We start from the raw sequence: 24,979 nt of genomic DNA on the forward strand, positions 1-24,979 counted from the left end.
CAAACATCTGCTAACCCCAGTGACTCCCCTGCCAGACATCCAGATGGTTCAGCCCAAGAATTTGGTCCTTCTAATCTCTTCACAGTCCAGTAGAATGGCAAATCAGAACAGTGAGCAGTAATCCCAGAGCTTTTACACTCAATCACTCAGGGCTGTTAACTCACTACTGTACTTGGGTGATTCTTCTGCTGTCAAAAGGGATTAGGGCTGGTTTTACATTGTAGTTTGCAAAAGGAATGCATCACTATGGGAAATGACACATACATAGTTATTACACTACATACTTTGTGCCATTAATTAACTACACTGGAGAAATTGTGTGTGTAGCATACTGCCAACAATTCAGTTACAAAGCAGGAGATGATCGCCAACAAAGCAGCACTGTCTCTTCGTGCTTGCATTCTGATGGAACATGTTTCATTTATTCTAATTATGTTTAAGTTCACAACTATAATAATATATCCCAATTCTCTACAATGTCCTGCGGCTTCCAGTCAAATCCAAAATGTCATTCTCCAATTGTCATTGTCCATAGTGTAAATGAATACAAATTGTATGATGCTCCAAGGCAAAACAAACAATTCTCATTTCATGTACTTTAATAAATGAAGCCCACAGCTACATATTATGATTTAATGTAATAACCATGAAGCACATTTCAAGCTTTATATATTGTGCATTGCTCACTGCAGATTTGCAAACTACCATAAGCTGTATACTCAAATTATTGTACACAGCTACAATTTAGACAGAAGCCAGTTAACCCACCAGTATGTCTTTGGAGTGTTGGAGAAAACCGGAGTACGCGGAGGATACCCACACAGGCACAGGGAGAACATGCAAACTCCTTCTAGTAAATTCCAAATGCCAAAAAGGTTCAATAGTGGAATTTGACTATCATTTGCCATAATCTTTTTTTTCGCATTGAGAAGGTACTGTAGAAAGTTCACTACTATGTACAGCCTGAACGCCAAACAAGATGGTAATAGTCATGTCAAGGCAATAGGGAATGCAGTCTAAAGCTGGCCATACCACTATAGATTATCTGCAGATTTTCGATGGTCAGATGGAAAAAGTGCAACAGATTCCTCCACCTATGCTAAACTGTGGGGATGTAGGAATCTCTCACTGGGTATCTTGCTAGTCGTCCCTGCTGGCTGTCAAAATACCTGAAAAATCTGATTAGATACAGACATTGTTCAGGTATTTTGAGAGCCAGCAGGGCCGACTAGCAAGATACTGAAGCTTGGCCCAGTGGGAGATTCCTCCATCCACACAGTTAGCATAGATGGAGGAATCTTTTGTGCTTTTTCCATCTGACCATAGAAAATCTGCAGATAATCTATAGGTGTATGGCCAGCTTTACAAAGAAGTCAAATTACTGACTAATCAGAGAATTGCAAGCAGGTGGTATCTACACTAGACACTAAAAATAATATATATTGTGACAAACAAAATATTATTGGTCATTAATACCATACAATCAACTACTATAATAAAAAATATTATATTATTTATATAGAGCAAACAAAGTTTTATATATATATATCTATCTCTCTCTCTCTATATATATATATAGAGAGAGATATATATATATAGATATATATATATATAACTTTTAACAAACATGTTATAGAGTTTAATTAGGGCCCATTGACTTTCAAAAACATATGCATATTTCTATCTATTTGCATGAGCATCAACTTTTCATGGATACACTGAATATGCACCTTTTGTAAGTCTACATTTTGCTGAACTGCAGCCTACAGAAACATGTAGATGGAGACTGTATCGTTAAGTACACGGGCATAAATGTGTCCTTGCTGTTTCTGTGTGGGTTGGCATTCTCAACTGCTACATTTGACTGAATTGTTAAAAAAAATATATATATTTTTACCCCAACAAAACTCCACAGAAAGCTTGTAGCCTGTGTATTCTTTTATTGTCAATGTTATTTTATTTTGAGAACAATGTAATAGCAGCACTCATACAGGAATATTAAAGGTAGCTGGGTTACTTTCAATCAGGCTGATTGTAATTTGCATGAAAAAAGAGAAGCCATAGAGGTGACTTAAAAGTATTGGGAAGTTATGAACCTTGGCAACCATGTTAGAGAAATGAACAGAAAAGCACATCAGCAGGCATTGTTGATAAAAGAGTGCTGAGCCTTGTGGCCCATTTGTTCAAACATTTGTTAAAGATACAAATCTTCCGGAGCTCGGTATGTGCTCTGGTGGCACTTAAAGCCCCACTCTGGGCTCCAGAAAAAATAGCCTTACATTGGGGCCTCCCCACACTGCAAGCGTTAAATGCTTGTTAGGGGAAGAGGAATAAGCCACTCTGGCAGGCTTCATCTACACTGTGTACATGTTCCCCTGAAACTGCTTCTCTAAGGTTCTACAGCTGGCAGTCGCACTATGAAGTCATCATGTACAATGCATGAACATTATATGAGAATGGCGATAACCCACCCATAACCCCAAGCTTCAGAGAAAAGACGTAAGTGCCGAAAGCCTGCTGGAGCAAGGAATAAGGTAAATATTACAGCTTATTCCTCTACCCCTAGACATAACAAAGATTGACCCCTGCAGTGAGGGGGGCCCTACTGCAAGGGTATTTTTTTTAGTCCTGGAGTTCAGCTTTAAGGAAGCCTTGCAGAAGTGACAGTGAGAGACCCCAAAATGTAGTGGACAACGAAGTGATCAGTGTTTGTGTCACCACAGTACAGGTAACAATTTCTGATGAAGCAAGGGAGGTGTTTCCTCTGAATACTCCAATAAGAGCAGAGATTAGATTGCTGCTGGAGTCAGTGCAGAGTGGAATGGTTTACATAAAGGAAATCTAGAAACTGTCCTGTTGTATACTCTAATCTAGTGGTTCTTAACCTGTGTACCCTCAGGACCCACATTTATCCTTGGTCATTAAGTCTAAAACACACAGAATTGCGGTACCGCATGTTCCGATGCGGACAATTGAACTATGGTCGGGAGGTACGTTTGCGGTGGCATTCAAATGAATAGCTTGTATATGCTCCGATGATTGGTCAGGAAGCCAGGACATGAGGGGGAGTGAAGCAGGTGTTCTTCCAATAGAACACTGGCTTCCCACATAATCAGGAAGCCGGGCGGCGGCCCATGGATGCCAGTCTCGGTATTTGGTATCGACAAGAACCGGAAAAAATTATTGGTACTCAAGAGGACACTGAGGAACATTCCATCTGTGCAGCAACGGAAGAGACACGCTTCAGTGACTGGAGAAGCAGGAAGTCGGCTGGCCAGTTCGGTGAGTAACTTTTTTTAGCAGCTAGACAAAAAATTAGTAATTAACCCTTACAGTGTGGCTACCCCTGCACTAATATTTTTTTCCCAGAGCTCTTCTTAAAATAAGTAAGCAAAATAGACAAGAGGACACTGAGGAACATTCCATCTGTGCAGGAAGGAAGAGACACGCTTCAATCGTAATGCCAAATTTACAATGCCAACTGTTAATGCTTACTTTCCAAAGTAAATAGTTTAAGAATTCATGGATGTGTAAAAAAAGAGGCGCTAGTTACTTATTGTTTTTGGAATGCCGCACTTTGTGAATGATTCTGTTCTTTAAGGTGTTGAAACGTTCTTAATAAGGCTGCTCCCACACAAACAAGGGCCTCCTGGGCAGAAAGAGGAGGTCTTGAGTGCAGTCAAAGGAAAACAAATGTGGGATGAATCTCATCTGTAGACACTTCAATTAAATACATAAACTGTGAACTATCGCTATTTATTTTCTTTGAGTCCAAACACCCCTGAAAGGAACTAAGTTACTATTGATGAAGCCCTGATGAAGGGGGGCTTTGTGGATCCCCGAAACACATTGGCACATTGATCCTTTTAAATAAATTATTACACAGGACTCTATTAATTGCTTAATGGTGCTCCTCTTTTTTTTAGTTTAAAAATTCAGACCACTAAGTTAAAAATGTTGACAAGGAAACCGGATAATTATTTATGTTGGGGATGAGCAAAAAAAAGAAGCAAAATACACATACAGTGTCTGTAAGTCTGCAGCCTTAAAAGCATCTATTTTGTCCAGTCCTCTGTGCCTTGCTACATTATCAGGACATAAAACAGCAAAGCTTTCATGGATGAATCCTAACTAGGCCAAATCACTTTGGAGAGTGGCCAAGATGTTAATTTAATATTCACAACTGACCTGTTTTATTCCATGGAGAGCTGAGTAAAAAGTTGGGTGAAAGGCTTCTGCAACTTTGCTGGAAATGTGTGGCTTGCCTAATGCTGTCCCCTGAAGCACAGTCTGCAGTGAACACATTAAAGATTAATGCTAAGTCTCTGACACTTTCTTATTTCATCAGCACAATGCAGGGGAGAATCCTGCTGTCTGGATAGTGTCTATAAGCCGATGTTGTAATGATATAAAGCTAGAGCTATAATAATATAGGTAAAACAATACACATACTTTATATGGCAAACAACTAACAATATGGTAAACACGACAGTATGCACAGGATAGATTTTATACTACAAAAAACTCATGATTGATGATCATTTTCATCTTACATATTATAAATGTTAAAATGCACGTAAACTGTGACCAAATACAAAGCCACTGCTTTCAGGTACAAGACACAAATTAATGCAGCTCTGTATTCATGTGCACATGCTTCAATTACACTGAGGGAGATGCTACAAAAAGAAAGTGTTGTGCTGCAGTGCAGGGAACATGCTGATAGGAAGCGAAAGCAGAGTGACAGAGAAATGAGCTCATCAGTCTTCTGTTTCTCTTTTCGCTGTCTAGTCACGGGGTGGTGGTGTTACTCAACTGCAGCACAGAAAAATTAGGTCTTCTACCCTTCCAGACATGGACGTGTTCGGTGAAAAAGCTGAGTAAATATAAACAAAATCCTTCAGAAGGTAAGCCCTCGTTCACACCTGACCGTTTTGTAGCGCGTTCTACACTCGACGAACGCTCTACAAAACGGTCAAAAATATAAATTGCATTGTAGTCAAGGGTCTCGTTCCCACCTTGCCTTATTTCCGCCCGTCCCTAACGCCCTACAAAACGGCCCACGCCTGAAAAGGTCCAGGTACTACTTTGGGCCGTTTTGTAGGGCGTTTTCCATTGGCATACAGCCAAGTAGCCTTCGGAATCGCACGACGGTCGCGCAAACTTTTTTATCGCGAATCGCAGTAAAAAAACGCGCGACGGTCGCGCGACAGACGCGCATATTACAATACGCCTAGGTGTGAACGAGGGCTGACAGTTTATCTGTGCATTTAGCTGTTTGCCTGGAGTTTAGCTTTAATAGTAGCGCTTTGATAAAGGATGGCATATGATTTTAAAATCTATATGGCTTCAGACTAACCTGGAGCCTGTTCAAAAATTCACTCCAAGCAGTACTGTTATTAGGTGTCTAGCCCGCCTTACCATTACCTTGGGAATAGTAGCAGTTATTTTCTCTGCTGGTCACCACTGGTAATATGCTCTCCTGTTTGATCCTTAGCAATAGGGGTGTACTTAATTTGTCAGCAACTTTCCAGAAGGTGTAGCAGATATTGTTCTTCAGACGCACTAACTGGTTGTTGCATGAAGTGAACCTACAGGATTTTACACCTATGTATTTTTACTTTTTATATTCTCAGCTGCTTCTAAAGTTTCATGTACATACCAAAGTATGTACACGTTTCATGCAATACCAAGTTGCCATCTGGTATGATGGTTAAAGAGTATGTCCTGTCAAGTATGCAGTACATCTCTGCATTTCCTTCCAAAAATAGTAATACCTGGTAATCTTGACAGAAATCCTCAGCATTCTTGACTTACAGTTGGCTGAAAATGGTAATTTTGCTACATAGCATTTACAGTTGTCAACCCTGCTAGGATTCTCCCCGGCTGGACTACAGAACTATGTCTCGACCCACCCCTCTCTGTCCTTCTCCAACTGCATGCTTTTATTTTTCTTTGCACCCTTTTCATTGAATTGCTATTCTGCTCTGTACCACGGCGGTACCGAGCAGAATAGCTGAGCCGAATGCCGCTATTCACTCACTTTTCACTCACTGCTGTTCGGCCCCTATGAGAATAGGGGGCGAACGGTAGCGAGTGAGCTGCCGTAGCTTCGACTCAGCCGATCCAGATGTTGGATTGGCTGAGTCAAAGTCCTTCTTCACTTCGGCTCAGCCGTACTGAAATCAGCCGTACTGAGCCGCAGTCACTTCACTACGGCCTCCGGCAGCTTAGTGAATAACCCTGCATGTGTTTTCATGCGTTTTCTTGCCAAGTAACCAGCTTTCCATTGGCTAAAAATAATAAGAAGAAAATGCTCAAACCTGAAAAGTATGTAAAAATGACTGTTAACAAAACAGAAAAAATTACCAAAGACACTCAGCTCAAGTGTAAATGGGGCCTTAGGGGAAGTCTCTGCTCATGTACTGCCACAATACTTCACATTAAATTATGCAAAAACACACCAGCCCTGACATATTCCATATATTTTGTTCTATATACAATTAAAAATGATGTTTTGAAAAAAAGGGAACTACTGCCTGAGAGCTGTTGCCTTTCATAAGAAAACATTATAATTACCCACTTCCAATGTGTTATAATATAAAAATAAAGTGCAAGTGTGAGCAAATATTACAAATCAGTAGCTGGAGAGGCACTGTGCTTGTGCAATGTGCATTTGACCTTCTAATATGTATTATTTACATCACACAGAAGCAAACAGAATTGTTTAACACAATATTTTAAACACAGTATTGTTCTAAAGGTATCATTTAATAATCGGTTCAGAAAACTGATTGTTGTGGCAACCTAAACCGCAAAATTGTGCATAGTGTAGTGTTTATTTTAATAGCAATATTATTCTAAACAATATTACATATACTATAATCATTCATACACACTGCTGTCAGTGCACAGAAGTATTTGCAAGCGATGATCTCGCTCTGACATTTTTGATCATTTTGTTTGGACACACAGCACCAGTCAAATGACAGATGGTAACAGAACGTACTGTAAGTCTTAGTACAATAATTCCCCAAAAATTAAAAACTAAGAAATGACTTAGTGAAGACTAGTGTGCATTAGAGAACTACTGACTGGAAATTCTCTTATCCATAAGCTCCTGAGAGAGAGCCTAAAAGTGGACTAGTAGGCTTTACAGCTTGATATTTTTGCTGGATTTGTTTATTAATGTATGCTTTTATTACATGCCAGAAATAACCCACTGTGCTCAAAGTAGTGTAGAATAATCAAGCATATAAAAATCTAGCATGCCCTCATATTTTCCTTTTACCCTATATATTTTTTATGAGAGCTCTCAAAATAATTATCATAAAATTACCCTGATTTTTACAATCCATTTCATATGCTCATACCATCACATTCATCTTAGTCCATTGTCATGCCATACTATGTTTTTCATAATTGTTTCTAATGTAATAATGGCCTGCAGTCAACCAAGGCACCACCAGAGACCTTATCAGCTCAAGCATCTTATAAGGAAGGACCAAAAGGTAGACGTTTGTCCACTGACAAATACACACTATATCCTATGATGACTAGCTACATATAAATTTATGGGGAAAAGTGGGGACAAGTTACTATAATAACTAGAACATCCAAAAAGTAACCAAAGCGTGAGCCCAGGAATGCGGAAGATGTCCAAGAAAACCCTGCTACAAGTTTCATGTTCCTGCAGTAAACCAAATGAATAGAACTATTGGTCAAAGCTGCGCACCTGCCTATCACTTAATCATAAGGGAGGATGCACTTATAACCGGTCTAATGGGGCGGGCCATTTTAATGGAGACAGTGCAAATGGGGCAGCTTCTCTGTGCCTATTGTAGTCCTTATAAATGTTAATCAAAGGATTTGGGAGGGAGACAGTCTGCTATCTTACCTAGGCCCCACTCTGACACCATCAAGCATATAATATAGGAAGCATTGTAGCTAAAATATCTTATATATATCTATATTGTTTCTTTATATGCAGTATATATATATAATACATATATGGGATAAGGGAAGCCATACATTCATGCATCATAATTCCATCTAAGGCAACTCAACACTGCGGCGCCCATAACACAAGCAAAGTATGGCCGATTTAAATAGTGTCATGCAGATCTGTAACTTACTGATTAATATTAATGTTTGAGACACCTGGTTTCAGGATGCTTGTATACCTGACAGCTATAGCTCAGGTCATCCAGTCCTGAGACAGACGACAGACCACCCATAGCTGGTTATTTGTCTACTTGATTATATAATTACCAGATGACAACTTGAATTACCTTACATACACTATGCAAACAACCATTGGTCCTACATAGATAGTTAAATGCAGTGCTGCTGCTACAGGAGTAGCCATTAAGATCAGGGTCACTGCATGTTTTCTGTATTAAGGTCCAGATGTCAGTTAGGAAATAGGAAATAGGAGATGCCTCTCAAATGCACAGATTAGGTTTTTTTCTCTAGATGAAGATAATCCAAATTTAAACAAGTGATACTTCTATGTAACTTTCATAACATAATTAATCAATGCTTTCTGCCATCATTATTGGATTGTTCTCCAGCAGCACCAAGAAGAAAAAGAAAACACAAAAGCAAGAGATAAAATAAAACACCCATATTACAGCCTGTTCTTTAGTAAATCTGTCCACAGGCTTATAACTTTTCTCCAATGCTCTAATAAATAACATTGCTCAATTAAATAACACTGGCTTGTGAAAAAGAAAACTAACCTACACACAAGAGACTGGAGGAATCGGCCTGATTCAAAGCTTAAAAAAGAACTATGGGGTAACCTTTTTATCCCATAGTACTCTTAAGGGTCGATATCCACCCAGCTGTGTGAGTGACAGTTGGCTCTGCCTATCTAGAGGCAGAGCCAGTTGTGCCTGCCCCCTCCCCCGTCCGTTCTGCCAGTCAACGCTTGGGGATTGAAGCGGAGAGGGAGGGGGGAATCCCCCTAAGTCTTTTTTTTTACCCAGAGTTTTGCTTTAAAAACCCTACATATCTTATGGTATGGTATTAGGTCGCTACCCTGCCCATTTGATTTTGCTACCACTGAACTGATAATACACGCCATTGCTGGCAGCTTCTGCCACGTGTGGTGTTAGCGGCCTTCCTCCCAAAACATTCATCTTTGTATCCAAACTCTCAAAGGCAACATGAAACAAGAAAGTATGTGATGTGTGGAGTCACACTTGCTTCAAGAAAGTTTTTGCGAACACCAATATGACCCAAAGTTGTGTTTGTTTCTCTGCTGATATAGATTGCAAGGAAAATATGGCAAGTTCAGAATACAATTTACACTTGCAATACAAGGGGGGTTATTCACTATTGAGCAGAAGCATACAGCCGTAGCTTCGGCTGATCCTTCGGCTCTCTTTGTCCGTCAGAGCCCTTTGGTTCAGTTGATCAATTCACAATAGCCAGTACAGCAGCCGAAGGTGGCCAAGCGGCTCAGCCAAGCCAAAGGCATATGCTTCGGCTCGACTGAGTGGCAGCCGAGGCAGGGCTAATGGCCTGCCGAAGGCTGGCTGTTCTCCCCGAAAATGACAGCCGTGATCTGATGGCTCGCTCCGCCCAGTTGTATAACAGATCAGCATCCCCAAATGACCTGGGGGCGCTGATCTGTCATTACACAATAACAAATGGGCGGAGCCGGCGTGACGTCACGGCCAGCTCCGCCCAGTTGTCATTTTTTGACCGGGACCTGCTAGAAGACTCTAGCAGGTACGGCCAATAGGAAACAGTTGGGTGGAGCTAGCTGTCACTGCTAGCTCCGCCCCAATTTGTTTTTCTTTTCTTTAAAATATCTTTCTTTTCTTTTAATTTGACTATTTGTTTACATTTTTTTTAAAAATTCCCAACGATTTATTTTTCTTTCTTTCCACTTATTTTCTATTCTGCTCGGTACCACAGAGGTACCAAGCAGAATACCTGAGCCGAACGCTGCTCGGCAGCATTCCGCTATTCACTCACTGTTGTTCGGCCCCTATGAGAATATCCAGATGTTGGACAGCCGAACGTGAACACGTGAACATGTTCAGGTGACCGAAGGCAGCCAATGTACGGCTGATTTTAGCCGATGTACAGCTGAAATAAGCCGTACAAGCCTGAAGTGAATAGCTGAACAGCGTTCGGCTCACATCACTTTGGCTGGGTTATTCACTCGACTGCCTTCGGCAGCTTTGTGAATAACCCCCAAGGATTAAATCTACTGGACTACTGGCAACTTTAGTGTGGCATTACATTTCATTGAAAGGGCAGATTATTTACAGACAGTGTATTTTTAATGTGATCATAATGAATTGTCCAGTTTTTTTGCTCCAGTTTATACACTACATGTACAAGAAATCAGTCCAACTGAATATTTTCTCTTTCTACCTGAAGGCCCGTTTTACTAAAATCAAAAGTATAAATTTGCATGATTTAAATGCAGTCACATCTATTTCTAGAAAGTTTTTATGCACACCAATATGACCCAAAGTTGTGTGCCTTTCTCTGCTGAGACAGTTTGTAGGTATACTTTTCCATGGAAGCTGGGTGGTGTGTACACACTTTCATTTGTTCGAATTCCAGAAATTGCACAAACTACATAATTTGCTGCCTTTATTTTATGCAGTAGGTTGTCAGAAGTCATGGTAAGCATGGGTATCCTGCATTACCTAATGAATGAAACAAAATATATCAAATGATTTAATCACAACTTTTTAAAATGTGACATATGTCCATGCTGCATAGATCACCTATTTCAAAATGGGCTGCATCAAATGTAACACCTACCAAACAAAAATATTTAAGTAAGTTGTACATATTTTATTGCCAGTTTATATATAATAATAAATAATGTATCAGGTATCCAGTCTCCTGGTTTCTCAAACTTCCAGAACAAGTTCCATCTCACTTGTCAGTAGCCTCAGTTTATCAACAGGAAAAACTGAGGTGTTCCAGTTTTGCACATAAACATCCACATTAAAAGCTGAAACTTTTTGATAAACGGGGAAAATGCGCATAGCGAATGTGCACTTAGTGCATGCTAAATTATAAACAAATATTTTGTGCATCCAGATTGTGACCACAAAAGTTTGCTTATGCCCTCATCGGATTTGTGAGTTTTGAGTGAGTCAGGATTAAATGGAAAAAAAGTTCAATGGAAATTTTGTAAAGCACTGCGCAAACTGTTAGTGCTATATAAATCCTGTATAATAAAATTATAATTTTAAATATATTTTTAAAAAGAGACACTGCTTGGAGACTCATTCCAATACGATGGTGGACAGAGAGGGTTTTTATTATGTACCCCTGTACAGATCATTGCATCTGCACAGTTCCCAGCCACTCGTATAACAGTGTTTAATACAAGTTTTGAAAGGACCGTTCATAATTGTGCTATGCTTGCAAACCCACATAGGAAACAAATGTGATGACACAGAGAAAATAAAGTGTTGCTGTCTCATTGAAATGTTTTTGCTCCAGGGCAATTTCTAGGTGGGCTTTCAATAAATCTGGGTCTGGCTACAGATATTTTTTATAAGCAGTAATGCTTAAAATGTAGAATGTCAAGCTTTATGGCACTAGGCTTTTGGGTTCCGATAAGGGACGTTTTGTCAAGCATGGGGTGATTTACATAAGGTGTAAATTTTAGGCTCATACACGTACAGTTAAAAGTAGGTAGCTGGTATGCATTACCCATATACACTTAGTGCCCCTAAAATCAAAAACCAAAGCGGTGTCTATAGCAGAATTGTAAACATTTACAAACATTCAGCGAATATTTTGCTTTGCTGTTTTAGTTTTACGGCTAACCAGCTCCCTCTTGATCATGACCTGCAAAATCAAGAAACATGTACCACACTTTCCCTATAGATGGTGCTGTTACCCTAGGTCTACATCTTTCAGTGATGTGCAATGGTCACCTAGCAGTGCATTTATTTATCTTATACAAATTTCAAGACGTGTGACTATATGTATTTTAAGAGATATACTTTGCATAATGCATGCAAATATAGATGCATCTCCACCTGTTTGCCATTTCAGTCTGTCATAAATTCACTAGTATGAAAAATAACTAGCTATGAATGTTCTTTTTTTTCTGTTACTGTTACCAATGCTGGTAAATGAAGGCCCTGCTAGGTGCCATTAATATTATGATCATTGTAAAACATAAACAGCTTAAATTCATGTAAAGTCTAGATCTTGGACAGGTGTAACTACAAAATCATTATTCTAATTTGTTTATAGTTTCCACCCTGAATAAAATAATAAAAGTTATTCTGTCTGCAACTGTAATAGTAATTTCCCCTTTCTGAGACCTCTGTGCCTAGCCTGTACATAGCAGATACAATCACTGCAGACAAATCTTCATTAGATAGTTGAACCAGGATAATCTATCACTTTTTGTCCCTTTCCTGTACCTTTACATGCTCCAGAGCCCGCTCTCCCTCTCCTAGAAGTTGGCAGATTGCAAAACAGTGCGTACACAGGGTGGGGGTTATTCACAAAGCTAGCCGAAGGATCAGTTATAGCTCCGGCTGATTCTTCGGCTAGCTTCGGCCGCCAGAGCCCTTAGTTTCAGTAGAACCGAAGGGATGCTGTACGGGCTATTCACTATAGCCCGTACAGCTCCCGAAGTTGGTCGAGCCAAAGGCATATGCTTCGGCTCGACTGGTGACAGCTGGGCGGAGCCAGTCGTGAGATGACGGCTGGCTCCGCCCAGCTGTCAGTAGCAGGCTTTTGGCTGGCCGTTTGGCCCGCTTTGGCTTTCACCTCGGCTCAGTCGAGCTGAAGTATATGCCTTCGGCTCGATCGAAAGGCAACATGAAACAAGAAAGTATGTGATGTGTGGAGTCACACTTGCTTCAAGAAAGTTTTTGCGAACACCAATATGACCCAAAGTTGTGTTTGTTTCTCTGCTGATATAGATTGCAAGGAAAATATGGCAAGTTCAGAATACAATTTACACTTGCAATACAAGGGGGGTTATTCACTATTGAGCAGAAGCATACAGCCGTAGCTTCGGCTGATCCTTCGGCTCTCTTTGTCCGTCAGAGCCCTTTGGTTCAGTTGATCAATTCACAATAGCCAGTACAGCAGCCGAAGGTGGCCAAGCGGCTCAGCCAAGCCAAAGGCATATGCTTCGGCTCGACTGAGTGGCAGCCGAGGCAGGGCTAATGGCCTGCCGAAGGCTGGCTGTTCTCCCCGAAAATGACAGCCGTGATCTGATGGCTCGCTCCGCCCAGTTGTATAACAGATCAGCATCCCCAAATGACCTGGGGGCGCTGATCTGTCATTACACAATAACAAATGGGCGGAGCCGGCGTGACGTCACGGCCAGCTCCGCCCAGTTGTCATTTTTTGACCGGGACCTGCTAGAAGACTCTAGCAGGTACGGCCAATAGGAAACAGTTGGGTGGAGCTAGCTGTCACTGCTAGCTCCGCCCCAATTTGTTTTTCTTTTCTTTAAAATATCTTTCTTTTCTTTTAATTTGACTATTTGTTTACATTTTTTTTAAAAATTCCCAACGATTTATTTTTCTTTCTTTCCACTTATTTTCTATTCTGCTCGGTACCACAGAGGTACCAAGCAGAATACCTGAGCCGAACGCTGCTCGGCAGCATTCCGCTATTCACTCACTGTTGTTCGGCCCCTATGAGAATATCCAGATGTTGGACAGCCGAACGTGAACACGTGAACATGTTCAGGTGACCGAAGGCAGCCAATGTACGGCTGATTTTAGCCGATGTACAGCTGAAATAAGCCGTACAAGCCTGAAGTGAATAGCTGAACAGCGTTCGGCTCACATCACTTTGGCTGGGTTATTCACTCGACTGCCTTCGGCAGCTTTGTGAATAACCCCCAAGGATTAAATCTACTGGACTACTGGCAACTTTAGTGTGGCATTACATTTCATTGAAAGGGCAGATTATTTACAGACAGTGTATTTTTAATGTGATCATAATGAATTGTCCAGTTTTTTTGCTCCAGTTTATACACTACATGTACAAGAAATCAGTCCAACTGAATATTTTCTCTTTCTACCTGAAGGCCCGTTTTACTAAAATCAAAAGTATAAATTTGCATGATTTAAATGCAGTCACATCTATTTCTAGAAAGTTTTTATGCACACCAATATGACCCAAAGTTGTGTGCCTTTCTCTGCTGAGACAGTTTGTAGGTATACTTTTCCATGGAAGCTGGGTGGTGTGTACACACTTTCATTTGTTCGAATTCCAGAAATTGCACAAACTACATAATTTGCTGCCTTTATTTTATGCAGTAGGTTGTCAGAAGTCATGGTAAGCATGGGTATCCTGCATTACCTAATGAATGAAACAAAATATATCAAATGATTTAATCACAACTTTTTAAAATGTGACATATGTCCATGCTGCATAGATCACCTATTTCAAAATGGGCTGCATCAAATGTAACACCTACCAAACAAAAATATTTAAGTAAGTTGTACATATTTTATTGCCAGTTTATATATAATAATAAATAATGTATCAGGTATCCAGTCTCCTGGTTTCTCAAACTTCCAGAACAAGTTCCATCTCACTTGTCAGTAGCCTCAGTTTATCAACAGGAAAAACTGAGGTGTTCCAGTTTTGCACATAAACATCCACATTAAAAGCTGAAACTTTTTGATAAACGGGGAAAATGCGCATAGCGAATGTGCACTTAGTGCATGCTAAATTATAAACAAATATTTTGTGCATCCAGATTGTGACCACAAAAGTTTGCTTATGCCCTCATCGGATTTGTGAGTTTTGAGTGAGTCAGGATTAAATGGAAAAAAAGTTCAATGGAAATTTTGTAAAGCACTGCGCAAACTGTTAGTGCTATATAAATCCTGTATAATAAAATTATAATTTTAAATATATTTTTAAAAAGAGACACTGCTTGGAGACTCATTCCAATACGATGGTGGACAGAGAGGGTTTTTATTATGTACCCCTGTACAGATCATTGCATCTGCACAGTTCCCAGCCACTCGTATAACAGTGTTTAATACAAGTTTTGAAAGGACCGTTCATAATTGTGCTATGCTTGCAAACCCACATAGGAAACAAATGTGATGACACAGAGAAAATAAAGTGTTGCTGTCTCATTGAAATGTTTTTGCTCCAGGGCAATTTCTAGGTGGGCTTTCAATAAATCTGGGTCTGGCTACAGATATTTTTTATAAGCAGTAATGCTTAAAATGTAGAATGTCAAGCTTTATGGCACTAGGCTTTTGGGTTCCGATAAGGGACGTTTTGTCAAGCATGGGGTGATTTACATAAGGTGTAAATTTTAGGCTCATACACGTACAGTTAAAAGTAGGTAGCTGGTATGCATTACCCATATACACTTAGTGCCCCTAAAATCAAAAACCAAAGCGGTGTCTATAGCAGAATTGTAAACATTTACAAACATTCAGCGAATATTTTGCTTTGCTGTTTTAGTTTTACGGCTAACCAGCTCCCTCTTGATCATGACCTGCAAAATCAAGAAACATGTACCACACTTTCCCTATAGATGGTGCTGTTACCCTAGGTCTACATCTTTCAGTGATGTGCAATGGTCACCTAGCAGTGCATTTATTTATCTTATACAAATTTCAAGACGTGTGACTATATGTATTTTAAGAGATATACTTTGCATAATGCATGCAAATATAGATGCATCTCCACCTGTTTGCCATTTCAGTCTGTCATAAATTCACTAGTATGAAAAATAACTAGCTATGAATGTTCTTTTTTTTCTGTTACTGTTACCAATGCTGGTAAATGAAGGCCCTGCTAGGTGCCATTAATATTATGATCATTGTAAAACATAAACAGCTTAAATTCATGTAAAGTCTAGATCTTGGACAGGTGTAACTACAAAATCATTATTCTAATTTGTTTATAGTTTCCACCCTGAATAAAATAATAAAAGTTATTCTGTCTGCAACTGTAATAGTAATTTCCCCTTTCTGAGACCTCTGTGCCTAGCCTGTACATAGCAGATACAATCACTGCAGACAAATCTTCATTAGATAGTTGAACCAGGATAATCTATCACTTTTTGTCCCTTTCCTGTACCTTTACATGCTCCAGAGCCCGCTCTCCCTCTCCTAGAAGTTGGCAGATTGCAAAACAGTGCGTACACAGGGTGGGGGTTATTCACAAAGCTAGCCGAAGGATCAGTTATAGCTCCGGCTGATTCTTCGGCTAGCTTCGGCCGCCAGAGCCCTTAGTTTCAGTAGAACCGAAGGGATGCTGTACGGGCTATTCACTATAGCCCGTACAGCTCCCGAAGTTGGTCGAGCCAAAGGCATATGCTTCGAGACAGCTGGGCGGAGCCAGTCGTGAGATGACGGCTGGCTCCGCCCAGCTGTCAGTAGCAGGCTTTTGGCTGGCCGTTTGGCCCGCTTTGGCTTTCACCTCGGCTCAGTCGAGCTGAAGTATATGCCTTCGGCTCGACCAAGCCGCTCGGCCAACTACGGGAGCTGTACGGGCTATAGTCGACTGAGACGAAAAGCCTGCTACTGACAGCTGGGCGGAGCCAGCCATCATCTCACGGCTGGCTCCGGCCACTTGCAATGACAGATCAGCGTCCCCATCGTTCAGCTCACTTCGGGTCGGTTATTCATGCGACTGCCTTCGGCAGCTTTGTGAATAACCCTGGATATTTTTTTCACCTGTTAGATGGGAGTTCCGGTTAGCTGAATACCGGATAACAGAGATCTTACTTAATTTGCATCCACAAATATCTTTATTGCATGCAGATGGGATCAGGCAAACAACATGATGCAGTGAATGTTCATATTTGTAGCTGTCAAAAATATTATTTCTCTCCTCACCTCAGCATGTGTTGCAGGAAGGATAGCAGGAACCCATAAAGAGGAAGCAGGAGATTGCATCATGGAAAAGGATAATATGAACAGCGACCACAGGGTGGATAACAAAGAACAATTACATATGACAATACACAGATGATAAACACTAATGCGATTGTCCATATAATTGCTGGAGGCAGCACAGAAGTGCTTGTGTGGGGACTTTGTGACAACATTAGATTGTAAACTTCATACAATTCAATGCTAGTGCTTAAATAACACAAACATATTGGGAATGACCTCATTAGCATACTAGGCTTTGTTATTTACAATAACCCAATCTGTTCTAGACCGTTGCAGAGAGACCACTGCTGGAGCGTGTTTGTCTTCTTCTGCAGTTTGTGCTGGCAGTGGTAGCATTACAATAAAAAATAAAAATATATCTATATGACTGTTTGACAGCACTCAGTTTAATGATATAGTCTCTGTGGAAACTGCTATAGTACACTTCATTGCAGCTGGACAATGTCACAGATCAATGGCATGTGCTACGCTATAAACAAAGGTAAATATGGCAACAAACATTCCATGTCTGGTAAATCTATATGAACTAGTCACCTATTGTGAGATCCTGCAGTTTTAGGCAACAACTGGGTTCTGGGTCCCAGTGACCTTGTGAGATAACCTTGGAGCATGGCCCTCACAGGAGAGAGCTATGGGTTGCATTGTACGGTTTTGTTGTCCAGGTTGTTAACCTAGTCACTTCAGGGATAATGCATGGCACTAATTCACATATTCTTTATGCTCTCTTGATGAATGTGCACATAGGTATCTCAGGGTGTGTGAGAAAACAATTGCCTCATTTCTATAGGTACCATTAAGGGAGTGGAATATTTACTTTAGCAAAATACATTTACTCACGTCATACATTAAAGTAATATTCAACACTGCTTTTTGTACAATGCACTCTGGTTAAGAAGGAAAACTTTCCACTAGGGATGTTCAGATACCAAGTACCATACAGATACTTTTCCAGCTCCAAGACTAGAGTGGAGAAAAATTCAAAAGTTAGGAGGCAGCTGTCATTTGTAAGGAGCACACGGAGCTCCTGGGATTTGTGCATCCCTGTTTTAATGTATATATATATAAGTGATGCACCAATACCATTTTTTCAAGTACTGATACTTGGCCAAGTCCTTACAGATACAAGTACTGATATATTTTTTTTTGTGTCATGTGAAAGTTTTTTTAAACAGTACAGACTAATGATTTTAGGACAGTGGTGGAGCGCCAGAGCTAGGTCCCAGCTGCAACCGCTGCAACCTGGTAGTTCTGAAAATGGCAAGTATCGGCACTGGTATCTGAACTGGTATCTGAACATCCCTACTTTCCACAATATAATTTTTAATTATTATATTACTATAACAGTTAATATTTGCACTGGTCACAGACACCGCCATTCCCCTGAACTCCCAGGTAGGGAAGTGTGTGCATGGAGAATGTCACAGCGTACTAGTGTCCTGGACAGTGCAGTCGCACGCTGCTATTAATTAAGGGAGGAGCAGGGGACTGGCTTGCCGCTGTATGTTTCAGTTCTATCCAACTTGAGTGGACAGACATGGTGTAGGGACACTCGACTCTCAGGATAACAAAGAACTAAAGCTTCTATCCTCGCCGTTTTCCATTTATACGGTTTTAAGAGGGGGGGGAGGCTAATTTTGATTTACATGGTTCGCAGTATTTTTGCTTGAGCCTTAATGGCTGAGCAATTGGTTCATTTATATTCAATGTTGGTGATCAGTTTGCTTAACAAAGTGAATCTTGTGTTTTAATCCAGTGTCGTGGCCATTATAACTCCAGTTTGGTGTCTTATGTGTTTTTGTTATCAATGTTTACATTTGTTGTTATGTGGGTGCTGCTTGCAAATCCATGAAACTGATTTTTTTGCAACATCCATGCCCGTTCAGTTTTTTCCTCCATCTTGCAATTAAGGAAAAAATTGAGCTGTACAGACCCATGTTAGGTCTATGAGCAGCCGGATGTAAGCGCACATGTGTCATCAGATTATCTCCAATCTATCATGTTTAGGTCTGCAACAACAGAACTCTTTTCTGTTTTGGGGGCGAGGGGCTAGACAGACTCAGAGGTAATCAGATGTAAACAGATGCATGTTTATCTCCATCTGCTGGCCCATAGACTAACATTATGCTTCCAATCAGATCTTTTAGATTGTAAGCTCTCAAGGACATGGCCCTCCTTACCATCACCTAACCAACCGCTCAGTGTCTGCAACCCCCCTCTGTCAATCCCTGCACTGGCTTCCAATAGCCCAAAGGATAAAATTCAAAATAACCACTTACAAAGCCATCCACAACTCTGCCCCCAGATATACCTGGTTTCAAAGTATCACCCCAAGGGCTTGTTCACACCAAATGCAGACCAGATCTGCATGAGTTTTTGCACAAGCAGTGCAGTGGGTTGTGCCGCGTTTTTGCCACGTTTTTGATGCGTTCCGGGCCATTTTTCGTTAAAATGGGCTTTCAGTGTGTTCCAGGGCGTTTGCATGTGTTTTGATGCGTTTGCATGTGTTCCAGAGCAGGTAAAATAGGGCTTACTGCAATATTTTTACATGCTCCGGAACTGAACGCTGCGGTGTGAACTAGAGCCCAAAATACAATTGGAATACATTGGACGCAGTTTTCATCCGGTCTGTAACTGCTCTGCTCCTGGAACGCGCTTGGTGCGAACAAGGCCTAACCTTCCCCTCTGCTCTTCACAAGACCTCCTGCTTTCCAGCTCCCTCATCAACTCATCCCATGCTCGCCTCCAGGACTTCACTAGAGTCTCTCACATCCTTTGGAACTCTCTACCCCAACCTGTCCGTCTATCTCCCACACTGACTGCCTTTAGGCGATCCCTTAAGACTCATCTTTTCAGGGAAGCCTATCCCACCTCAAACTAACCACTGAACAATCACTTTCTCAAACAATCAGTCCCGCACAGCTACCTCCTCATGTATCACTTGCCCCTCCCTTTTAGATTGTAAGCCCTCACGGGCAGGGCCCTCCTTACCATCTTGTCTTGAATTGTATTGTGACTGTAATGGCTTCCTTATATTGTAAAGCGCTGCGCAAACTGTTGGCGCTATATACATCTTGTATTATTATAATAATAATAATAATAATAATAATCTACTTGAAAATCTGACAGGCCTGATCGGAATAGCTGTGTGAAAGGGGCCTCATACAGATAATGGTCTGCGCTGTTAAACAATATCTTAAGAAATTTAAAACAGTGACCACCATTAAAACTCAGAATTGCTGTCATATCACTAAGTGAAAGCAATTGTATTATTCTCGTATGTCTGTTTGATGTTCTCCGGAATATCAGCATATTCTGTAATCTGTATGAATGAGTTATGAGACAAGGAGTGCTGCAATTCTTTGATCTAGCAGGCTGCTTCCCTTGTTTCCTGGAGACAACTGTTTTTAACTAGCACCTCTAGTTACACCTGGTTTATTAGCTTCACCAGGAAGGCGCTGACCTCTGAACTATGACCTCAGCATCATGTTTCAAAATGGCTTCTTTTCTTTGACTGGAGCACAAGGAATGAAAAGATCAGATGTAGCTGCCATTAACCTTAACCTCATTAACTGGCTTTCTGTGACAAGCCACCCTGTTTCTTTGTTTTTATCATTACAAAGCGCACAAGTAAAAGTATAAAAAATACCTTTTCCCTCTTCTGTTTCCTTAGTTACACATGACTGAGGGAGGTCCTCTCCTAATTAAAAAGAATTAGCAGCAGGTTTCCAAACAAGAATTACTCAAGCATATAAAAGCCTGCTGCCTCTCTGTCACTTTACATCAAATATGGGAGTCAATCTCCCATTACAAATCAAAATAGTTTACCAAAAAGTCAGACTCTAAAATTCTGTGGCATCAGGACTTCTCCCTAGTTTTATTTTTACTGCCTAGCAGTCTTTAGGCAGATAGATTTTTTATTAGGACATGTTGATCACAGATCTCTATTGTAGGTATCCCTACAACACAATGATGACACCTATAACGAATAAACCAAAATATAATGTCCTCTGTTATGTGAACATCAAGCAAACTGCAAAACTTACAGCTGAAATGTACTGGTATTCTTTTGCTAGCTAAAGCAATTGCATTTCTGCGCACTAGTCTAGTCTTGCCATTCTGTAACCACTGTAAGACAAAAAAGCCAGCAATATCCAATGAAAACCCAGATACACCCATCGATTGCTGATTGGACAATGAAAGAGAAGCAGCACAAGGATGAGGTTTTGCCTCTGTATACTCTTGTCCTATTTGCATGTTTACCAGCCCCATTGCACTGCTACAGAGTCTGGTTGGCTCCTACTCCTCCTCCGCTCTAGAGATGAAATGTCTCTTGGCATCCTCACGTCCTATACACTGTATTGGACGTGATGGCTCACTGGACCTTACACTGCCAGAGAGGCTGAAGGGACTTGTCTAGAAGCCAGACAGGATTGTGGCTTGGGTGAGTATATCTTTGTTATTTTAGCTCCTTAGGCAAAACGCGCACTTAACCCTTGCAGTGCGGGGGTAGCCCCACTGCTCAGGGTTAAGATTTGATATGCCGGAAGTTTTTCTTTAAAATACATTTATGGATTGTTTTCATAACCGCCTTAATAGGTGTTTTCACCACTGCCCGCTGTTCAGCTTTAACCACCTGCTGTCCGGCCATCCCATCCTGCTCATGGGAAATCAGCTTTCTATGTAAAAAGCCAGCGATGGCTGTTTACATACAAGCGTTCAGGCGTCTGTAGAGATGCCCGATCGCTTGTAATTGCGTGCGGATGTGCGCCCCCCTCCGCCGCAGCCGGTGCTGGCGATCCCGGGCTCCGCTGCTTCCGGTCTGAGCCCGGGACCAGCACAGCAGCTCTGTGGCTGGAGATCAAACAGAGCTCAGTACACGAGCTCCGTTTGATCTCCTCCCCCTCTTCGGAATGCAGGCAGTGATGTGTATTACATCACTGCCTGCATTCAGTGTCACTCTCCGGTTTACAGAAACCAGAGAGAAGCTGGTGAAGCAGGTCTCTGCTTCATGAGCTTCTCTGGGGGTCCCTAGGTGACATTAGGGGGCTTAAAGACCCCTGATGTCTCCATAAAGAGGACCTGTCACTGCAAATTGGCTATCACATAGGGAGCTTGTTTGCTCCCTTAGTGATAGCAATAAAGTTAAGTGAAAAAAAAGTCCAAAAAAATTAAGCAATTTAAAGTCACATATCAAAGCAATAATAATAAAAAAAATTAAAGTCCCCCGCCCCCACATGCACACGCAAACATGTGTTGAGTCCGTCTACGTGCGAAAACGACGATCACATTCATTGCGCCGCACATGTTAAATATCGCTGTAAACGTCGGAGTGAGAGCAATAATTCTAGAGCCATTAATCACCAATAACACTAAACTGATGAGCGGTAAAAGCTTTCAAAGCTTTGGGTATGGTAGCTTTTTGCGATTTAGCAGGTGCGCGCAATTTTAAAGCTTGACATGTTTGGTGTCTATTTACCTGACGTGACCCCGTCTTTTATATTTTACCAAAAAATTGGTTAATAATAAATGTTTTCTAACATAACGTAGGGAGAACAGGTTTTTTTTTCAAAATTTTCGGGACTTTTTTCATTATATAGTAAAAAAAAAACCCGTAGTGGTGATTTAATACCACCAAAAGAAAGCTCTATCTGTCCCAGAAAAATGATATAAAATGTATTTCAGTACAGCGTTGCATGACGGAATAAATGTCAAAGTACCACAGCGCTGAATACTGAAAAATGGCCTGGACAGGAAGGGGGTATAAACACCCCGGTCAGCAAGTGAATATAATATTGAGGTTCGGAACTCCCTAGCTACTGACATCTTCATTAGTCTCTATAGGCTTAGTTTCAACAACTTCTTAAATAGATGCTAAGGGCTACTCGATACCACTGCTCTTTGTATTTTCCATTATATACACTCATCATACTAGTGTATTATTACTTAAATACATAATGACTAGGTCACATTGCGAACAGTTATAATGCCCGTTAAGAAATTCAATAAAATATATGAAAATTAAAGCAATGTTATAGTCATAAAATGAGCCATACATACACTAGCCATGACCCAATCTAGTATGTCCATCAACACAAGAGCATATAGGTAGAGCAAATCCTGAACATAAAGGGCATCACCTTTTGGTTTTAAGGCACGGCTGTACAGTGTGTTGCTACTAATCTCACAGGGTCATTGGAACAGCAAGAGATTTTTTACAACCTAATACCAGAATGTTTTAACATGTGTAATATACAATTTCATGGGTCATTGAGACAACAACACAGTTGGGAAAAGATTTATTTTCACGGTGCTTGTAATTAGTAAGTCCCTCTTTCAAAGTTTTCCTTCATGGTATGCATTTTGGAAGCTGTAATAGAACTGTTTTATCTTCCAGCTGAATATAGCCATTTGCTTATTATAGTTAAAATTGTTTGCAGTGCCAACAATTTCAAGAGTTCTGTACACGTGGCGTGCGAATGAGTACTTAAAGCGGACCTTTATACTGAAAAATCAAATTCTACCAGTGCATCCCTCTATGTATAATGATTAATAATAACATAGACATGTCAGGTGTAAAATGCTGTGATTTTAAAATACTTACACTTGCAGAACATTCACTTCCTGCTTTGAAACGGCAAAATGACTTTAGTTTGCCAAAGTAATGCACACTGTGATTACCTTGTCATCAGCAGAGCATTGCTGGGAAATCTCATCTGTAATCCTACGAGATCTCAGGGAAAGGCATTTCCTCCCCTGAGATGATGTGCATTGTTACATGTGCCAGAAATCAAGGAAGCAAAAGGAGAGCTAGTTATCTGCCCTTAGTAAACATGGCCACTGTCAGAAGACTGGGGAAGAAAATAGAAAAAAGGTATGTAAAGAATACAAAGCCTGCAGTTATCTAAAAGTATGTGTTTGTAGATTGTCATTACTAAACATTTCTAAAGCTGTGTTTGTTGTTATTTTAAAGGGTAAAGGTCCGCTTTAAGAAGAAACAGCAAAAGTAACCATAATTCTGAGTAGTGTTAAGCTGGTCATGCACTGTTGGAATTTCATCCAAAAGTTTGGTTGAAAATCATTTATCAGAACATTCGATATTGCTATTATTGATTCAACTAATTTAATTGGAAAGCTCTTTAAAATTTTCATCCAGACCCACTACTTTCATGAAATGCCAGACATATAAAACAGGTTTCTTTTATGCCTTGCACATATGCATTATAATATGTACAATTTTTCCTGAACGAAAATCACATTTATCGTTAGAATTGTTTTCATTCAGATTAGAAATTAGAAAAATGTTCCATTCTGGTTCTTCCAGAATGTTTATAAGACCCCAGTAACCATTAGAAAACTGAACAAAAATGTCTGAATTTTTTTTCTTTTTTTTTTTACAAACACCGTTCTATTGGTGTTCGTCCACCTTTAAAGTGGACCTGAAATCAGAAAGTGTCCTACTCTTTTGCTTTCAGCCTCACACCTGTATATCCGCTTTGTGAAAGGTACTGCTACTGTGACTGCTAGTCTCACAAAACTGGATTGAGATTTGGTGACTGATTATTACAGTGCTGCCCGCTGGAAAGGACTCTGCACTGCATACATCTCCCTGCTTTTGCTACCTTTATTCTGTGGATATGTGCTTTGTGAAACCCACCAATTATCACATCACCGGTCATCAGGAGTGCAGCTCTGGCATGAGGAAGCAGAGTCTTCTCCTCTAACAAAATGGCTGCCTCCACAAAGAGACACGGTGTGGAACAAGGCATTGTAATAAAGAAAAGATCAGCTGCAGGAAGGCCACAAACCATATGGGTGACTAGTCATATGCCCAGCGCTTACTTTCTTTTGCACAGCTTTAAATGTGAAAATATAAAATGCTGACCGCTGTCGTCCTTCTGCGTACTATTTGCAACAGTTCTCAGAAAGGGAGGCTGAACAGCACAGAATCTTATGACAATGGTCCAGCCTTTCCCAAAAGCAGCATTAGCACCAATAGCCCAATGACATGACTGCAAGAGATTGCTTAATATTCACATAAAGGAAGAGTGGACTTCCTGACTTTAACATATTGCATTGTTCCC

At 40.6% G+C, this 24,979-nt stretch overlaps 1 protein-coding gene and 1 long non-coding RNA gene across 3 annotated transcripts in view; both read right to left on the minus strand.

Annotated features, from left to right (window-relative positions):
- NHS (NHS actin remodeling regulator) overlaps nt 1-24,979 on the minus strand; it is a 199,161-nt gene that overhangs the window by 50,911 nt on the left and 123,271 nt on the right. The window lies entirely within an intron of this gene.
- On the minus strand, nt 747-20,073 carry LOC108791289. The gene is made up of 3 exons (XR_001941495.1): nt 20,062-20,073; nt 19,716-19,718; nt 747-850 (listed from the first exon to the last, which is right to left on the minus strand). It is a non-coding gene; the product is annotated as an uncharacterized LOC108791289 (long non-coding RNA).

The sequence above is a fragment of the Nanorana parkeri genome, unplaced genomic scaffold (assembly GCF_000935625.1).
Source record: "Nanorana parkeri isolate BGI_ZX_2015 unplaced genomic scaffold, ASM93562v1 scaffold539, whole genome shotgun sequence".
NCBI classification, from domain to species: Eukaryota; Metazoa; Chordata; class Amphibia; order Anura; family Dicroglossidae; genus Nanorana; species Nanorana parkeri.